Source organism: Sus scrofa, chromosome 13, assembly GCF_054392235.1.
Source record: "Sus scrofa isolate SSC_HxYL_T2T_F1_AM1 chromosome 13, Sscrofa_HxYL_maternal_Yorkshire_Landrace_v2.0, whole genome shotgun sequence".
Taxonomy (NCBI): Eukaryota; Metazoa; Chordata; class Mammalia; order Artiodactyla; family Suidae; genus Sus; species Sus scrofa.
This window is the reverse complement of record NC_139395.1, coordinates 212412784-212433388: the sequence shown is the minus strand read 5'-3', so window position 1 is coordinate 212433388 and position 20605 is coordinate 212412784. Positions and strand designations below refer to the sequence as shown.

Genomic DNA, 20605 nt, shown 5'->3' with positions numbered 1-20605 from the left:
CTGCAATCTATGCCATAGCTCTCAGCAACACCGGATCCTTAACCCACAGAGCGAGGCCAGGTATCAAACCCACATCCTCCTGGAGACTACATTGGGTTCTTAACCCAGTGAGCCACAGTGGGAACTCCTCAAATCAATACATTTGAAATGCTGACATTGAAATGTTGACATCAGCAACTTAATCCCAATATCTTTCTTTTTGTTTGTTTGTTTGTTTTTTGGTCTTTTTGTCTTTTTCTGGGCCGCACCTGTGGCATATGGAGGTTCCCAGGCTAGAGGTCCAATTGGAACTGTGGCTGCCAGCCTCCGCCAGAGCCACAGCAATGCAGGATCTGAGCCGAGTCTGCAACCTACACCATATCTAATGGCAACACCAGAGCCTTGACCTACTGAGTGAGACCAGGGATTGAACCTGCATTCTCATGGATATTAGTCTGGTTTGTTAACCACTGAGCCACGACGAGAACTCCCCCAATATCTTTCAGATGCCCATTTTGTTTCCTTCTTTTTGGCCTTGCCTGAGGCACGCAGAAGTTCTCAGGCCAGGAATAGAATCCATGCCACAGCTATGACAATGCTATGTCTTAAGCTGCTGAGCCACCAGGGAACTCCATCAAATGCCCATATTTTTGAAAGCATAGATATATACATGTTTGACTCTATTTGTGAAGTAGAGGCTTATAGAATGATAGAGAAATCAGCTGCATTAGGGTAAGTCCCCACTCACATCTGGAAAGGCAACTCAAAGCATGTGCATCCTAATGGTAGGTCAGTAGAAACATCTTTCTTCATACATGGAGGTAAGAATTTGCTCACAGAGGAGTTCCCATCGTGGCTCAGTGGTTAACAAATCCGACTAGGAACCATGAAGTTGTGGGTTTGATCCCTGGCCTTGCTCAGTGGGTTAAGGATCTGGCATTGCCGTGAGCTGTGGTGTAGGTTGCAGACGTGGCTTGGATCCCGCGTTGCTGTGGCTGTGGTGTAGGCCAGCGGCTACAGCTCCCATTGGACCCCTAGCCTGGGAACTTCCATATGCCGCAGGAGCAGCCCAAGAAATGGCAAAAAGACAAAAATAAATAAATAAAATTAAATTAAAAAAAATAAAAAATATAAAAAAAAGAATTTGGAGTTCCCGTCGTGGCGCAGTGGTTAACGAATCCGACTAGGAACCATGAGGTCGCGGGTTCGATCCCTGGCCTTGCTCAGTGGGTTAACGATCCGGCGTTGCCGTGAGCTGTGGTGTAGGTTGCAGACGCGGCTCGGATCCCGCGTTGCTGTGGCTCTGGCGTAGGCCGGTGGCTGCAGCTCCGATTCAACCCCTAGCCTGGGAACCTCCATATGCCGCGGGAGCGGCCCAAGAAATAGCAACAACAACAACAACAACAACAACAACAACAACAACAACAAAAAAAAAAGAATTTGCTCACAGATATTCTTCTGCAATAAAGTTTCAAAGTCTTGGAGAATCTTAAAATACTTAATACTTTAAACAGTGATTAGATTTGAGACTATGGATTTCTACTCGTCTTCCAGTATCTGTTCTTCCTTCCTTTTTCAGTATTGAAACCCTATTTTCCAGACTTCCTTGAGTTTAGTGTAGCCCAGTGACTAAGTCTTTGCCAGCAGAATGAAAGCAGAAATGATATAATGCAAACTTCGGGAAAAGTTCTCTCCCTCTTTTTTTTTTTTTTTTTTTTTTTTTTTTTTTTTTTTTTTGCTTTTCAGGTCTGCACCCAGGGCATATAGAGGTTCCTAGGATAGGGGTCAAATCAGAGCTGTAGCTGCAGGCCTACACCATAGCCACAGCAACACGGGATCTGAGCTGCCTCTATGACCTATACCACAGCTTACATCAACGATGGATCCTTAACCCACTGATTGAGATGCCAGGGATTTAATCTGCATCCTCAAGGATACTAGTTGGATTCGTTTCCACTGTGTCACAACAGGAACTCCCGGGAAAAGTTCTTAGAGAGGGTATTCCCTTTGTCCTCTCATCTGCTGGTTGGAATGCAGGCATAATGGCTAGAGCTCCAGCAGCTCCCTTGGACCAGGAGGTAACACTGGGTACAGAGGCTATCTTCCAAATGCATAAATAAATACATGTGTGACTCTCTTAGCTGCAACAAGGAGGCTGGATCTGTCCCTGCGAAGTGACACTGGACAGCTCCAGACTAACTTTGGACTTATACACATGAGGGAGATACCAGTGGCTTTCTGTTTAAGCCACTGTTATTTTGTAGTTGTTTCCCCCTGCTTCTTGCAGCCAACCTCATTCTAATATAACACTCAAAAAAGAAGTAATATTTTATTTATTTATTTATATTTTTCTTTTTACAGTTGCACCTGCAGCATATGGAAGTTCCAGGGCTAGGGGTCAAATTGGAGCTGCAGCTGTGGCATGGCTGGATCCCTAACCCACCACGCGAGGCCAGGGATTGAACCCACATCCTCACAGACACTATGTTGGGTTCTTAACCTGCTGAGCCACAATGGGAACTGCCCCCAAAAAGTAAGATTTTAAAAAGTCAACTTTTATAGATCAGTAATCTAACTAGTTTTAAGGTTGCAAATGTTTCAAAAGTAATTTATTTAACAAATAATTACTGAGCATCTAGATCCTAGCATATGTGTCAGGATGATGGGTAATATAACTACAAATGTATTATTTGCCAAATGACAGAATATAAAAGATAGAAAAATAACATCCATGAAAATGAGAACTGAGAGATAGTGGAAAAATAAAAAGCAGAGGTTGTTTCTCTTACATGTATAAGATTTATAGGAGTAACAGGAATATAAGAGAGTGGCATTTTGTGACAACTTGGAACACAAAACCTTTTATTTCATTATATTTCAGGGGAAAACATTTTTAGAATCCCATTGAAAATACCTGGACTTTTACACAATGTCTTTTCCCCAAATAACTAATTACACTTTATATTCTGTAGGAAATTCAGACCAGGCTTTCAAAGGCTATTGAAGTTACACTGAAAATTCAAGATGTATCCTCTTTAAAGGAGACAGTAGGAAGATACTGGACCACGAGAAAGCAAAAATCTGGTAGATAGCCAGGAAAACATAAGAACAGAATTAAGACTAGTTAGTTGTAGGGAATTCCCCGTTGTGGCTCAGCGGGTTAAGAATCCAACTAGTATCCATGAGGACGCGGGTTTGATCCGCTCAGCGTGTTAAGGATCTGGCTTGGCTGCAAGCTGTGGGTAGGTCACAGATGCAGCTCGGATCTCGTGTTGCTGTGGCTGGGGACCAGGAACATCCATAAGCCATGGGTGCGGCCCTAGTAAGAAAATAGAAAAACCAAAAAAAAAAAAAAAAAAAAAAAAAAAGCAAAAAATAAAAGGCGTAGTTGTACTGTACCGGTAACTTCGGGTTGCTGTACTAGTTGGTAGCCTTGGACCAGAAATCTCACCTTTCTAGGCCTCCATTTCTGAGCGTTAGGGATTGGAAAAGGTCACTTCTAGAGACCCCCCGTTTCTGAGAACCTCCTGGAGTACACGCCCTACCCTGGGCTGCTCTCGGTCAAAGCCGCTTAACCCAGGGGCAAAGACAACCTCCGCTCTCTAGGTCTTGGGCTCCTCCCACACGTGTGATTTCACCGATGCTGCACTTGAAGTCCTTGAGCGGAAACGCAGCACTGATGCCGCCCAGAAAACAACAGAGGGGTCAGGTCAGCGCTGCCGCGAATCACAAGGCGCAGAGTCCTGCCAGCAGCTCCCAGGGGGCCGCAGAACGACCGCCCTCACCCCGCCCCTTGGCTGCCTCGCCCCGCCCCTAGATCCTTGCCCCGCCTCCGGCCGGCCACTTGCTGCACGCCGATTGGTTGCTTCCCTGCGCACGGCGCCGCGCCCCGCCCCACCGGCGCCCTCGCCTCACGCCCGCCGCCCGCTCCCGGCTCCCGGGGGCTGAAGTGGAGCGGAGGGCGCGGGCTAGACAGCTGCACGGCAGCTTCCTCCTCTGCGCGCGCGCCTCGCGTTGGCGTGGGCGTGGGGGAAGCCGGGTGAGTGCGGGCAGTCAGTTTCGGGGCGTGCTGGGGGCTAGCGCCCACCGCCTGCTCTTGGAGAGGCGTCCTCAGCCGGCCCGGCCTGCGAGGGACGACAGCGCCCGGCCTTTCCCGTGCGCGGTGCGCGGCGTCGCGGGGCGGAGCGGGTTCGCGGAGCATACGGGCGGCCTGCGGGGCGGGGGCCTCCGCCGCTCCCTGCTCACCAGCCCATGTCTTCTTGGGCGCCCGGGGAGCGCGTTCGGCCGGGGCAGGCAGCTACGCCGCGTTATCTCGCCGTCGGCTTGCTTCCCTGGAGGATCTGCACAGGTTTCCATCCCGAACCTGTCAGCTTCACCGCGGTGCCCGGCGCAGGGGAGAGGACGTGCGGCCCGCACTCGGCGTCTGGGGGCCTTTCGAGGACTTGCTCACCCCTCCCGTTTGGTCTCAGCCTCTGCTGGCGATGTTGTTAAGTGTTTGGTGGACTTTTCCGACTCGCTCCTTAGGAGAGTAGGGACAGAGGTGGAAAGAGGGAATAGAGGAGGGTCAACATTCTTTCCAGGATTAATCATAAAGTGTTGAGTGTCCTTTTAGATGAGGAGCGTAGCCCAGGTAGCAATGGTAGTTGTGCTGGGGAAGACGCTTGGTTTTTAACCAATAAATTGGCTTCCGAGTTCATCACTGGAAGGTGCTTAATCGGAAAGGTAAATATATAACCTTTTAAAGCCAAAGCAGTAATGAGATTGTCCTCGCTCGCTCCCTGCTGCTAGCGCTGTGCATGCGTGTGTGTGTGTGTGTGTGTGTGTGTGTGTGTGTGTTGGGGAGAGTCAAGCCTCCGATTGGAGTGAATGTGTAACCAGCGTTATACCTCTCAAAGACATTAATTTCTCTTTTCGGAGTGTCCCACCTCTTCGCGCCAACTCTTCACCGACTTGCACTTTATATAAATCCCCTTTCTTAACATTTCCCAAGCCTCCTACTCCCAGGCTTGTCACGCTTCTTTTACATCATCTTCGGTCAGGGTCAGTTGTCTTCTCTTCTGTCATACTGTTCAGACGTAGAACAGACGTTAGGCATTTTTTACCGGTAATAGTGTGGCAGGCCTCCTCGTTCTTAAAATGAAAACAAGACGTTCTCTTGAATAATGATGCGGCAGGAAAAAGCTGGTGTAATGAGAGCCGGGGAAGGATGTCGTGTTTCTCTTCCGGAGACACGCCCTCCCCACCCCCCATCCTTCTCTGCCCGCTAGGATCACAGCAGCCTTAACTGGCTGATTATTTCCGAATTCATTTTCTGGAGTCTAAGGTAAAGAATTTATCTTATTATTTTATCCTTATCGGCTCCTTTTAAGTGATTACAATATATTCAGGTTGTAAACATTTTAAAAATATTACAGAGGAACATCAAGTAAAAAATTCAGAGTGCGCAGAAGAGTATCAAGAAAAAAGTTAGACTTCCTTGATTTTGGACGTTGCATACTTTACATCCTCAATTCCAGTCCCTAGGAGGGGATTGTGCCATAATACTGTTGGGCAACTACTTTAATATAAAGATACATTAGCTTAAAAAAAAATTAAAGATACATTAACTTAGTACATGCTGACCTATCTCATTTTTGGATGTACTGTTTGGATGTACTCTTTAATTTTTTTTTTTTTTTTGGCCATGCCTGCCGCAGGTGGAAGTTACCAGGCCAGGGTTGGAACCTGCACCACAGCTGTGATCTGAGCCACAGCAGTGACAGCCATGGATCCTTAACCTGCTGTGCCACCAGGGAACTCTGGAAATACTCAAATTTTCTCGATCCCTTAATGATGATCATTTTGGTTGTTTCTGGGTTTTCACCATTATGGATGAAAATCCTTTTGGCATTGTAGGATAAGTTTCAGGTAGGTGGTTTAAACAGATAATTGTATTTTAAAGTATAATTTTAGTGCTCTTTTCACTTCTTATAACTGATAGGATTTTATAATTTAATGCCTTATTATTTTGTTCCTTTTTGGCTGCACCTGTGGCATGCAGAAGTTCCCTGGCCAAGGACTGAACCCCAGCCACAGTAGTGACAAAATCGGAAAGGATTTTATCATTTAAAGGCAGTAGCTAATTTGTTTGATTCATATGCATTTTTAGAATCTGTTTGTCTCTTTGCATTTAGAGACTGGATCACAAAATATTTGAGGACCAGGTTAAATAATGGTGGATTTATTCACCTTGTTAGCACTTAGTGGTGTTGACTTTAAGGCTGTATTGACTCATTCGACTGGCCTGGCAGGAATGGGTAGAGAGGGCCTTCAGGAAGAGAAATATGAAGAGGCATATGTTGTGTAATACCTTCCTGTGGTAACCCCCTTGGATATTCAGCAGTAGCATAAATTCTTGTTCTCTTTTCCAGTAAGTTTCTGTTGTTACAAATGTATCTCAGGTACCCAAAAAACCCGTGAGCAGAACATATATAAATATATACTTTAAGCAATACTCTTGCAGGGATCAGTATTTTATCCATAAGCAAATGAAATCAAATGTTAACATCTTTCTCCTAGAGGTAGCCTGTATCCTGATTTTTTTGCTTTTTAAAAGAAACTTTACAGGAATTCCCTTCGTGGTTTAGTGGTTAACAAACCCGACTAGTATCCATGAGGACATGGGTTCCATCCCTGGGCTTGCTCAGTGGGTTGGGGATCCAGTGTTTCCCTAAGCTGTGGTGTAAGTCTCAGACGAGGCTCGGATCCTGCATTACTGTGGCTGTGGCATAGGCCAGCAGCTATAGCGCCGATTTGACCCCCTAGCCTGGGAACCTCTATGTGCTGTAGGTACGGCCCTAAAATAAAATAAGCTTTCCACCCAAGTACATAAATATACACATATACATATATTTGCATGTAATATTTATATATATCTTAAACAGTATATTTGGTTTTGAGTGAATAGAGTTAAAAATAGAATTCTCATACAAATACTAAGCATATTTCAGAGTTTTATTTTACCGTTATTGAGAGTGCCACAAATAACTGGTTTTTTTGTTTGTTTGTTTGTTTGTTTTTTGATTTACGAAATAGATGTTTATGGAGTTCAGTTGTGGTTCAGCAAGTTCCAAACCCAGCTAGTATCCATGAGGATGTGGGTTCAATCCCTGGCCTCCCTCAGTGGGTTAAGGATCTGGCATTCCTATGAGCTGTGGTCTAGGTTGCAGATGTGGCTATGGTGTGGTGTAGGCTGGCAGCTGCAGCTCTGGTTTGACCCCTAGTCTGGGAATTTCCATATGCCACAGATGTGGCCCTAAAAAGTGGGGAAAAAAGGAAAGAAATAGATATTTCTATATTCCATGGGGAAAGGAATATCTCAACAAAATTGCTGAGTTAGATGTAATTGCTTAATGTTCCAGAGGGCAACAGAATCATACCTTTGGGATTAATCTTTGCTACCAGGTGATAAAATCATAGCACCTCATTAATTTCTGCAGTTAAACTCAAAACCTTATAGGAATATAAACATGTCTTTATTAACAGTGGATTTTTCACTAAATAAATGGTGATAACAAAGTTATTTCCCCTGGATGAGGTCCAAACAGACTTATTAGAAAATGCTAGAGCTTCCTCAGTTTAAGACTAAAGTTTTGTTTCATAACTGTAAGGATAAACTTGACTGTGTGAGGCAAGGACAGTATTGTCACTGTCAGATGAAAGCTTCCAGGAAAAGGACAAATGGCTCCAGCTTCTCTAACTGTTTCTCTGGCAGGGACCCTTTCAGAGCAGATCAGTGGGCAGTGTTATGAGTGAGTCTTGGGAACTGTGGACCAGATACTAGAAGGACAGCAGAAAATCAGAGGAGTAACTAGACTGCTCCGATTTTGTGTTTTCTTGGCTGCTCACCATAGCCTGCCTGCAATTATCTGGGCAGGCAGATAGTGCAATTATCTGCACTTCTCGGAGGGAAGTGAATGCCCTTTGCTGATACAGGCTCTGCGGCTTGGAAGGAGAGCAGGAACTGTATTGCATATAATGAAGATCAAGCCAAGCCCAGCCCAGCTGAGGACAGATTGGAATCTGGGCCAAGTTCATGGGCGTTCAGTCCTCAGGTTAGAAAGCTGGCGTGGCAGCTGGGACAGGTTCCAGGTGTGCACCCGCCCGAGGGTGTGCCTTGGCTGGGGCACAGCCGGGGTCTCTTTAGCTGTCCTCTGTGGGAATGTTTTCCTGTATTCTTTTGTTAGTGTACTCTCCCTGGTGGCACTCAAACTCTAGTAGCTCTTTGACGAGACGAGTTACTTTTTTCCGAGACCTTGCCTGTCTGAATATGTTTTGATTCTATCCTCATCCTTGACTGATATTTTGGCTGGTAATAGAATTTTAGTTGGAGATAATTTTTTTCAGCCTTTTGAAGTTATTGCTCTGTTGTCACCTTGCTTTTTATATTGCTGCTGAGAATTCCAAACTATGATGATTTCCTGAGCCTTTGTACGTGACCTACTTTTAAAAATTTTCCACGGACTTATAGATGCTATGCTTTGACTCCAGTGGTTTGAGATTTTAAATGATCTGTCTTAGTGTAGGTCTATTTTCATCTGTTAGGTTGAGTATTTGATAGGCCCTCTAAATCTGGGAATGCAGTACTTTCTATTCTGGAGAAATTTTCCTGAATATTTTGTCATTTTCATCCCTCATATTTTCTCTGTAGTTTCTCTTGAAACACCTGTTATTTAGATATGAACCTTTTAAAGTTCTTCTAGTTTTCTCATCTGTTTTCTTCTGTTATCCATCTACTTGGATTTTCTGTGTGTGTGTGTGTGTTTCTTTTTAGGGCCACACCCACAGCATATGGAAGTTACCAGGCTAGGGGTCGAGCTGGAGCTGCAGCTGCCAGCCACAGCCACAGCAATGCCAGTTCTAAGCTACATCTGCAACATACACTACAGCTCATGGCAATGCCAGATCCTTAACCCACTGAGTGATGCCAGGGATCAAACCCGAATCCTCATGGATGCTATTTGGGTGTGTAAACCGCTGAGCCACAATGGGAACTCCTGGATTTTCTTAACTTTTATTTCCCAACCTTTCTTTTTGGATTGTTTTTTTTAAAAAATGCCTTGATTATGTTTTTACTTTTCAAAGGCTATTTTTTAGTCTCTGAATATTTCTTATGATAGCATCCTATTCTTGCTTTAAAATGCAATGTGTTCTCTTCTCTGAGGTTTTTTTTTTTTTTTTTTTGGTCTTTTTTGCCTTTTTCTAGGGCCGCACCCACGGCATATGGAGGTTCCCAGGCTAGGGGTCTAACCGGAGCTGTAGCTGCCAAGCCTACGCCAGAGCCACAGCAGTGCAGGATCTGAGCTGTGTCTGCAACCTACACCACAGCTCACGGCAACGCCAGATCCTTAACCCACTGAGCAAGGCCAGGGATGGAACCCGCAACCTCATGGTTCCTGGTCGGATTTGTTAACCACTGAGCCACGACGGGAACTCCATCTCTGAGGTTTTATAATGATTTTAAGTTTTCTTTTCTGTGTAGCTCTCCGGATTCCCATCTGGAAGGAAAGGATCTGGCTGTCAATCTCCTGCACCAGAACAGAGGAATAGCAGTGGCTTATGTCCAGTTTTCAATACAACACCTACATCTTCCATTGAGTCTGGTATCCCCCATTTCAGAACATAAGAAGTGCGGGGAGGGAACCTCAGGCTTCTGCCAGGATGTGGAAGAAGCAGTAGCCAGTACTATGAGGAGAAAAAGGATAGGTTCTGGGATGTAACTTTTCTTCCTGCTTCCCCCCAAGCCTTTTTTTTTTTTTTTTTGTCTATTTAGCACCGCACCCGTGGCTTATGGAAGTTTCCCGGGTAGGGGTTGAATCAGAGCTGTAGCTGCTGGCCTACACCACAGCCACAGCAACACAGGATCCAAGAGCCCTGTCTGTGACCTACACCACAGCTCATGGCAATTCCAAATCCTTAACCCACTCAGTGAGGCCAGGGATTGAACCCTCACGGATACTCGTTGGCCTCATTACCACTGAGCCACAATGGGAACTCTCCCCAAGTCTTTATTGTGCTGGAGCTCAGCTTTCCCCACTGCTGGCTTGGAAATGCAGCTTGCTTGGCTGTGCTGTCAGTTACCGTTGTCCATCTGCTTTCCAGCTTTCAAAATTTGGTTGCTCTTGTCTCTTCTGTTCTCCATGTCATTGTGAGTTTACTTTTTAAAAACTCCTTTTATTGATTGCAGTTTTAGTGAAGTTGCAGGAGGGAGCAAAATGAGATGCTTATGTACCTCTGCCATCTTCACTCAGAAATAGTTACTAGTTTTGCTGGACTAAATAGTAATGGCAGTATTGCCAGGAACAGAGTGCCCTTTACAAAGAGTCATATGCATGTGAACCATATTCTTCTTCTTTTTTGTCTTTTTAGGGCCGAGGGTGAGACGTATGGAGGTTCCCAGGCTAGGGGTCAAGTTGTAGCTATAGCTGCTGACCTACTGCCACAGCAACGCCAGATCCAAGCTGCGTCTGTGGACCTACACTACAGCTCACGGCAATGCAGGATCCTTAACCCACTGAGCAAGGTCAGGGATCGAACTCACGTCTTGAATACTAGTTGGGTTCACTAACTGCTGAGGCATGACGGGAACTCCATGAACCATCTTCTTAGTCCGTAGTGGTTGATAATGTTGAGTGATCACATGCTCTGGAGGCTGCTTTTCTGATGAATTGTCACTTACTGAGGGATGTGCTATCGTATTCCCAGTTTACACATCAGAAGACCACAAGCCTAGGGATGTTTAAGGCTTGAACAGTGCCCGTCACATAGCAGCTATTCCATGAAAAGTGGAGTGGATGAATGAACCTGGCCAAGCGGGCACAGCTGGGAAGAGGCTGAATGTAGGAGTGGGTCCAGGCCAGTGCCAGCTTCAGAGCCTATACGTGTAGTTGCCAGTGTGGTGGCTATTGCTGGAAGAGGGTAATTGGTCCTCCAAGGTATCCACTTCCCCTGAGCCCTTTAGAAATGTCCTTACTGGAGTTCCTGTCGTGGTGCAGTGGTTAACGAATCCGACTAGAAACCATGAGGTTGCGGGTTCGATCCCTGGCCTCGCTCAGTGGGTTAAAGATCCGGCATTGCCATGAGCTGCGGTGTAGGCTGCAGATGCGGCTCGGATCCTGCGTTGCTGTGGCTCTGGCGTAGGCTGGTGGCTACAGCTCCGATTCGACCCCTAGCCTGGGAACCTCCATATGCCATGGGAGCAGCCCTAGAAAAGGCAAAAAGACAAAAAAAAAAAAAAAAAAGAAAAAAAGAAAAAAAAGAAAAAAAGAAATGTCCTTACTGTAGGCCTTTGCCTTCTCAGACCTGCTTACTAGGTGGGTTCCCTTTCACCTGCGTGGGTTCAGAACTGTGACCCCGGAGCCAGTTTCTCTGCACTGGGGAGTAGGGCATTAACTGAGCGATCCCAGAGGATGCAGAGATGCTGAAGCAGGGCTCCTGCTGGGAAGCCTAGATAAGGATGGCCTCAGAGGGGGAGTGGAATTTTGCTATGGGCAGATCAGCTCTGGGACTGTGTAGCAGTCATCTGTATCTAGGTGGCAATTCATGATGGTATGCCTTTCTGTCTTTTCAACCTTTACTTGCAAAAAAATTTAAACATACAGAAATATCGAACAGTAGATTAGCATTTTAACGTTTTTCCATTGGCGTTATTCTTTTTTTTTTCTTGGCTTAACTGTTTGATCATATAATGCTGACATTAAACCTCACCCCTAAATTTGTATACATGCGTCTCCTACAAGGTCATGCTCCTTACGAAACCATAATTCTATCATTATCACATCGGGAAAGTAATTCTGTAATATTCTCTGTCTGACCTGTATTCAGACTTCCTCGACTAGCCTAGACTGCCTCAAGAAGACTTTTTTCTGGAAATCAGGATCAGTAAAGGTTTACACATTTCACTTGACATAGATAAAATTAACGATGAACTCTTGGGAGTTCCTTGTCGTGGTTCAGAGGTAACGAACTCGATTAGTATCCATGAGGATGCAGGTTCGATCCCTGGCCTTGTTCAGTGGGTTCAGGATCCAGTGTTGCTGTGAGCTATGGGGTAGGTCAAAGATGTGGCTCGGATCTGGCGTTGCTATGGCTGTGGTGTGGGCCGGTGGTATAGCTCCAATTAGACCCCTGGTCTGGGAACCTCTATGTGTCAGGGGTGCGGCCCTAGGAAAAAAGACCAAAAAAAAAAAAAAAAAAAAAAAAAAAAGCTCTTGGAGACCACTTCCTTAGTGGAAAGGTGATTCTCAGACTCTTAGCAATGGAAGAGACCCTTGATGTAACCTGGTTCATTTATTTCCAGACTTGGCTGCTGTGTGTCTTGAAGGTTTGGAATTGGGAGTATGTAGACAAAGAGATGGAAGTGCCCATTCCAAGGACATAGATAAAATGTATAGAAATAGACATAGAACTATATAAATAAATGTATTAAAATGTATGTATGTGGCAGGCTGCCTAATATTAGATATGTAATAAGTATCAACTGCCTCCTGCCTTTCATTTCTTTGTGGCTGAAGTAAAGAGTGTGTCAAGATAGTAGGAGCTAAGAGAGCTGTATTAGGGGAAGACTTAAGTACCCTACGTCTTTCGGACCCATACACTGTTGGAAGTTTTTGAATGAATGGAGTGGGATCCAGTCTGAGTTTTAGAAAATGCTGGCAAAATATGGACCTGGGAAAGCAGGGAGAATGGTCTTAAGAAATAATGTTTTGGGAGTTCCCGTCGTGGTGCAGTGGTTGACGAATCCGACTAGGAACCATGAGGTTGCGGGTTTGATCCCTGGCCTTGCTCAGTGGGTTAAGGATCCGGTGTTGCCGTGAGCTGTGGTGTAGGTTGCAGATGAGGCTTGGATCCCGCATTGCTGTGGCTCTGGTGTAGGCCAGCGGCAACAGCTCCGATTAGACCCCAAGCCTGGAATCCCCCATATGCCGCGGGAGTGGCCCTAGAAAAGGCAAAAAGAAAAAACAAAACAAAACAAAACAGGAAATAATATGTTTGAGTATATTGTCATGACAAGATTTATTTTCTTTACTGAAATGAAGCTTTTTTTTTTTTGCCCCCATTTTTTGGCCACCCTGAAGCATGTGGAGTTGCTGGGCCAGGGATCAGATCTGAGCTGCAGTCACGACATAAGCTGCAGCTTCGGCAACGCCAGATCCTTAACCCACTGTGCTGGGCCAGGGATCAAATCTGAGTCCCGGTGCCCCCAAGATGCTGCCAGCCCTGTTGCACCACAGTTGGAACTCCTGAAATGATGCTTCTAATATTTAGTATCTACAAAAATATCGGTTTAAATAAACCTAGGTATAATGTAGACTCTTTTTTTTGTGTGTGACAGGTTAATGGGACACATATCGCATTTCAAAATTTGAAAGACAGAATGGGAGTTCCCATTGTGGCTTAGCAGTAATGAACCCAACTAGTATCCATGAGGATGCAAGTTCAATCCCTGGCCATACTCAGTGGGTTAGGGATCTGGCATTGCTGTGAGCTGCAGCAGAGGTCACAGATGGGGCTCGGATCCGACGTGCCTGTGGCTGTGGGGTAGGCCAGCAGCTGCAGCTCCAGTTTGACTCCTGGCTGGGAACTTCCATTAGCTCTAAATGGGTGTGGCCCTAAAAAGACAACAAAATAAAAAATAAAATAAAATAGAAAATGGAGAGAATCCCAATATGGGATCAAGTTTGGAGGAGGTGATCATGAGTTTTGAATGCAGATGTGTTGATTTTGAGGTGACCTTGAGACATCTGGGCTGGGGCGGGGGGGGGGATGTCAAGCAAGTAGTCGGGTGTAGGGGACTGGATATTTAAATATGCAAATTTAGGATTTACCATTTTGAATAATTAAAAGTTGTTAAGGATATTAGTGGAGCAAGTTATATAGTTATAAAATGAAAGTCTCTTTAAAAATCTTTGCTCCCTCTCCTTTACTTTGGTTTTTAGATTTAAAATCTTTTTACCAAAATTGGTGGGCACTCAGTAAATTTTATTCTTGTTATGTATGATTTACAAGGCAGAAGGCAAGTAAGCATCCTGAGATTTCGTATGTAAAGTGTCTTTTCCAAAAGTGCTTAGCTCTCTGAATAATTCATGCTGTTGGATTTTAAGGCCTATAAAATATTCACACTGTGAGTGCCTAGAAACCAGGTTCATAGCAACCCGAGAAGACACACTGTGTCTCCCGACTCCTTTGGCAAGATTTGAATCAAGAGTAATCACCTCTGTCATTGCAGACCTCATTGGACTGGCTTTCTTTTGTTTCCAGATAATCATAGTGTTGCCTCTAAATCGGGGCCATTTCTTTTCCATCTCGTTCTTCTTGTCCGCTTCCCCACAGGCAGTAGAAGAGTATCTTTCTCCTCAAGACACCGGAAGCGAGAGAAATGCCATGAAACTGTCAGGCAGCCGTACAGTGTAATGGTCACAAGCGCAGGTATTAGAATCAGACCTGAACTTCAGTGGAGTCCGGGCTTTCCTCCTTGCTAGCTGTGTGACCTTGGGCAAGTTATCCTCTAAACCTGTTTAGCAATATGACATAATAATAGGAACTGCCGTAGAGTATTTGTGAAGATTCAGTGGAATCGTCCATGAAAAGAGTTTCTCTGAAGATAGAGCGGAGCTACCTGTAACATAGAAGCACCCTGTAACTAATAGCTAGTATTAGTCGTAGCAATGGTGGCGAAGATGTAGATTTTGTTTCATTCAAGTCAACTCTTTTGCTCTGGCTACAGAGACCTAATATCGAGAATGATTTTTTTTTTTTTTTTTTTTTTTTTTTTGGCTCTGCCCGTGGCATGCCAGAGTTCGGGGCCAGGGACTGAACTCAAGCCACAGCAGTGTCCTGAAGCATGGTGGTGATGTCAGAGCCTTAACCCACTGAGCCACTGGGGAACTCCACGGAATGATATTTAAATTTTGTTAATTTCCTGAGGGTTTTTTTTGCCCTTTTTTTTTTTTTTTTTTTTTTTTAGGGCTACACTCTTGACATATGGAGGTCCCAGGCTAGGGGTCGAGTCAGAGCTACAGCTGCCGGCCTACACCACAGCCATAGCAACGCAGGATCCGAGCCTCGTCTGTAACCTACACCACAGCTCACAGCAACACCAGATCCTTAAGCCACTGAGCAAGGTCAGAGATCGAACCTGCCTCCTCATGGGTGCTAGTCAGATTCGTTAACCACTGAGCCATGATGGAAACTCCCTGATTTTTTTTTAACTTAATGAATTTTATTACATTTATGATTTTACAGCAATTCCTGATTTTTTTTATAACACATTTTTTTAATGATACGACTTGTCGTTTCATTTTAAGAAGTATTAATTGATTCCTCTCCAGTTTGTAAATCCCCTGACGATGGGGGTCAGGCTTTATTCATCTTTATTTTCTCCAGAACGCCTTGCCTGTGGGAGATGTTCTATAATATTCCATACCTGCTCTAGAGGAGTTTTGTGCTGATTAAAGACCATTATATAGGTAAGTCTTTTGCAATGCCTGGCACACAGTGGTGCAGGGCACACAGGAAGTGAGTCAGAGATGAACGCTGCATTCGTCCTCAGCGCTCTGCCCTGTTTTCTCCCTGAGATAGCTTTGCTGCCCCCATGACTTCAGTTACCCCTCAATTACTGCAAACCTCAACCTCTGATCTATATTTCTGCTGAAACCGCTCCTTCAGTGGAGTCTCTACTACGTCTGTCTCAGTGTGTCTCCACCTGTGTGCCCTTAGTCACATGCAGCACATTCTGTTCAGGCTCTTCTCCCATTCCCCTTGCCCTGTTTTGGTTAATGGTGTCTTGCCAGCTGTCGGGCACCCAAACATAGCCATTCTTTTTGTTTTGTTTTGTCTTTTTTCTTTTTATGGCCGAACCTACAGCATATGAAAGTTCCCGGGCTAGGGGTTGAATCGGAGCTGCAGCTGCCGGCCTCCGCCACAGCTCCAGCCCCAGCCCCAGCCCCAGGCACACCGGTTCCAAGCGGAATCTGTGACCAACGCCACCACTCAGGAACTCCCAAGCTACCGTTTGGGAACTCCTAAACAGAGTCATTCTTAGCCCTTCCTGCTTGTTGATAATACTACTTTAGTAGTTCTCTTTGTGGCTCAGCAATTACAAACCTGACTAGTATCCATGAGGCTGCGGGTTCGATCCCTGGCCTCGCTCAGTTGGGTTAAGGATCTGGTGTTGCTGCAGGCTGCAGCGTAGGTCACAGATGAGGCTTGGATTCATCATGGCTGTGGCTGCCGTAGGCTGGCAGCTGCAGCTCTGATCCAACCCCTAGCCTGGGAACTTGCATGTGCCGCAGATGTGGCCCTAAGAAAGTAAAAAATTATCAAATAAAAACCTTTCCTTTAGCCTGTATCAGGATGGCCTCAATTTATGTTCTTATTCTCTTCCTGTCTAGAAAATGTCTAACATTTTCCTTCAGTTTCTCCTTCACAGTGCTGCCACCAGAATTATTTTTCTAAATCGCAGAGCTGGTCTTGTCACTTCCCTGCTTACAAGCCTCTGGTGGTTTCTAGGGCTTAGAGCAGGGGCCTGCAAACTGTGAGCTGTGGGCCAAGTCTGGCCTGCTGCCTGTCTTGTAAATTAAATTTTATTGGAATACAGCCATGCTCATTTGTTCACATAGTGTCTATAGCTGCTTTGATGCTTTAACAGCAGAGTGAAGTGGTTGTGGCAGAGATTGTTTGGCCTGCAAAATGAAAAATGTATACTCTCTGGTTCTTTACAGAAGCTTGCTAATCCCTGGCTTAGAGGATGGAGGTCACATTTGTGTTGGCTGAAAAATCCTTCGTGATCTTTTCCCAAACAGATTAATCACCATCACTCTTTGAAATACTTGAAACTCTACCATATTCTCTTGCAGGCCTACATCCCATATTTTGCTCCTTCTTTGTCATCTGTCATGCTTGAAAACCTAGCCAAGTTTATTCTTCCTTTATACAACTGACCTCAACGCTTCCTGGCAAATGATGTCCTCCAACACTCTTTTCATATTTCTTTCTTTCTTTTTTTTTTCCCCACTTTTTAGGGGCCACACTCACAGCATATGGAAGTTTCCAGGCTAGGGGTTGAATCAGAGCAGCAGCTGCTGGCCTGTGCCACAGCCACGGCAATGTGGAATCCGAGCCAGGTCTTTGACCTACATCATAGCTCACAACAATGCCAGACCCTTAACCCACTGAGTGAGGCCAGGGATCGAACCTTCATCCTCATGGATACAGGTCAGGTTCGTTTCCACTGAGCCGCAATGGGAACTCCCTCTTTTCCTGTTTCTATTATAGCACTTTTGTATTACAGCCCATAGTGTATGTGGACAGTAGCTCTTTTGTAGTGCAGTTTTTTTATTCTTCTGACATCGACCCTAATTAGACTATTCTCTACATGGATTTTCTTTCTTTCTTTCTTTCTTTTGTCTTTTTGCCATTTTTTGGGCTGCTCCCGGGGCATATGGAGGTTCCCAGGCTAGGGGTCGAGTCAGAGCTGTAGCTGCCGGCTCACACCACAGCCACAGCAACTCGGGATCCGAGCCATGTCTGCAACCTACACCAAAGCTCACAGCAATGCCGGATCCTTAACCCACTGAGGGAGGCCAGGGAATTGAACGTACAACCTCATGGTTCCTAGTCGGATTTGTTAACCACTGAGCCACGATGGGAACTCCTCTACATGCAGTTTCTTACTTCTTTTTTTTTTTTTTGTCTTTTCTCTTTTTAGGACTGTACCCACGGCATATGGAGGTTCCCAGGCTAGGGAACCCTAATTGGAGCTATAGCCCGCCTACGCCAGAGCCACAGCAATGCGAGATCCAAGCCACATCTGCAACCTACACCACAGCTCATGGCAACGCCAGATCCTCAACCCACTCCACTGAGCGAGGCCAGGGATCGAACCCACAACCTTATGGTTCCTAGTCGGATTCGTCAACCACTGAGCCACAACAGGAACGCCTACGTGGATTTTCTTAATCATTTCTGTATACGCAGTGCCTAATGTTAGTAACATTTAACAACTAGTGAAGAGCTGGATAAACAGCTAGATGGCAGTATGAAAGTTTGGTTAAAGGAAAAAAAATTGAATTTAATAAATGTTGTTTGGGACCTTGGAAATTGCTCAGACCATGTTTATATGTTGAAGTGTGTAGTTGCTTTCACCTTTTGACCTTTACAAGTGTCCTTTGGTTTCCCAAACTGAATGTTTGGAAATGAAGTTTTCACTGTTGAATCACTTAAAATGCCCTCTAAAAAGGACTTATTGCCTCCCTTAGTAGTAGGAATAACTGCTGTCTAATGTATTTTAAGACTTAGGATCAGTTAGTTCAGTTCAGTAGTTTTTATTTTTTTTAAATTGGTACTAGGGTCAGTTTTGTGAAACATATCAGTAATTTCCTTGACCTCAAAAAGTTTTTATAAGTTTATTAAAAATAGTTGCAAAAGGATCACAACCTTGTAAATTAACTATACTTCAATAAAACTTAAAAAATAGTTACAGGTGTATTACATTATTTAAGAGGTTTCTCAACAGAAGAGTCAACAAATAATTGTGTTAATTATAACTTTAAAAAACTGTGCATTAAAAATGTAATTCATGCTCAGTGCTCATGAACTTTGAAAACAAAAAAAACAGGGAGTTCCTGTCGTGGCGCAGTGGTTAACGAATCCGACTGGGAACCATGAGGTTGTGGGTTCGATCCCTAGCCTTGCTCAGTGGGTTAACGATCCGGCGTTGTCGTAAGCTGTGGTGTAGGTCGCAGACGCGGCTCGGATCCCGCATTTTGTGGCCCTGGTATAGGCTGGTGGTTACAGCTCCGATTTGACCCCTAGCCTGGGAACCTCCCATATGCCGCGAGAGTGGCCCAAGAAATGGCAAAAAGACAAAAAAAGAAAAAAAAAAAGAAAACAGAAAAAAACAGAAAATAAAGACAAAATAGAAAAAAAGCAAAACAACACACTGTTCTATCACCCATGTATATAATATTATGAAAGTGCTGGTGTCTGTCCTTCCAGTATTTTTACATATATATGTGTTTATATATGTATACTATTCTTTTTTCTTTTTTTTATTAATTAAAAAAATAATAGTGGGAATTCCCGTCGTGGCTCAGCAGAAATGAATCTGACACTAGCATCCATGAGGATGCAGGTTTGATCTATGGCATCGCTCAGTGGGTTAAGGATCCAGTGTTGCCGTGAGCTGTGCTGTAGGTCACAGATGTGGCTCAGATCTGGCATTGCTGTGGCTGTGGTGTAGGCCGGTAGCTGTAGCTCTGATTCAATCCCTAGCCTAGGAACCTCCATATGCCGCAGGTGAGACCCTAAAAAAAAATAAATAAAAAGGAAATACTGTTGTAAAGTTTTAATAACCTGCTTTTTTCACTTAGTCATTACTGTTTACTCATGCCATTAAATGCATTTCAAAATTAGATTTTTTTTTTTAAAGAATTTATTTATTTATTTATTTATTTTTGTCTTTTTGCTATTTCTTTGGGCCGCTCCTGCAGCATATGGAGGTTCCCAGGCTAGGGGTCGAATCGGAGCTGTAGCCGCCGGCCTACGCCAGAGCCACAGCAACTCGGGATCCGAGCCGCGTCTGCAACCTACACCACAGCTCATGGCAATGCCGGATCGTTAACCCACTGAGCAAGGGCAGGGACCGAACCCACAACCTCATGGTTCCTAGTCAGATTCATTAACCACTGTGCCACGACGGGAACTCCAAAATTAGATTTTTTAAAAAATATCTGTTCGTCTTTTTAGGGCCACACCTGCAGCATATGGAGGTTCCCAGGCTAGGGGTCAAATTGGAGCTGTAGCTGCCGGCCCATGGCATTTGAGCTGTGTCTGTGACCTACACTAGAGCTCATGGCAATGCTGGATCACTGACCCACTAAGCAAGGCCAGGGATCGTACCTGCATCCTCATAGATACTAGATGAGTTCGTTACCACTGAGCCGACTCGGGAACTCCTGGCCTGTTGTCTTATGTTAAATATCTTATACTTATTTCTATTTTAAGCCAGGAGATCAGTATTGGTGTTGTCAATTTCCACTAAATCAAAGACTGTGTTATAAAATATGCTTTTTTTTTGTAAGTATCAATAACATAGCCACATGAAAGTCAGTCTGCTCTGGTCAGAGTGTTAGTTTTTAATATGCTAGCCCTCAGTCTCTATCTCTCTCTTTTTAGGGCCACACCTGAGGCATATGGAGGTTCCCAGGCTAGGGGTCTAATCGGAGCTGTTGCTGCCCGCCTATGCCAGAGCCACAGCAACTCGGGATCCAAGCCGTGTCTACCACCTACACCACAGCTCAGGGCAACTCCAGATCCTTAACCCACTGAGCGAGGCCAGGAATTGAACCCACAACCTCATGGTTCCTCTCCCTCTCCCTCTCCCTCTCCCTCTCCCTCTCCCTCTCCCTCTCTCTCTCTCTCTCTCTGACAGCACTGAATCCGAAATGATTCGTTTCTGCTGAGAACTCCCAGTCTCTTTTAAATGTTTAATATAGTGACTGTTTATCTTGGTCTCTTGGCTCCTTTTATCCTAAAATTCTTCACTTGGTTTCCTGTTGTAACTCAGTAAAACCCCAAATCCATCACG

The 20605-nt window shown here is 44.8% G+C and overlaps 1 protein-coding gene across 27 annotated transcripts in view; it reads left to right on the top strand.

Moving 5' to 3' along the window:
- The first annotated feature begins 3911 nt into the window (after positions 1–3911).
- The window catches only part of TMEM50B (transmembrane protein 50B), a 47698-nt gene continuing 31004 nt past the window's right edge, over positions 3912–20605 (top strand). For 4 of the 27 annotated variants that reach the window (XM_084991998.1, XM_084992008.1, XM_084992002.1 and 1 more), the window contains exons 1-2: positions 3912–4018; positions 9500–9620. The gene's annotated coding sequence lies outside the window, so the exon portion shown is untranslated. Of the gene's footprint in view, positions 6625–9387; positions 9621–14349; positions 14446–15402; positions 15486–20605 lie in introns of all 27 variants that reach the window. The other 23 variants (XR_014825147.1, XM_084991996.1, XM_084992001.1 and 20 more) reach the window with 12 other exon arrangements.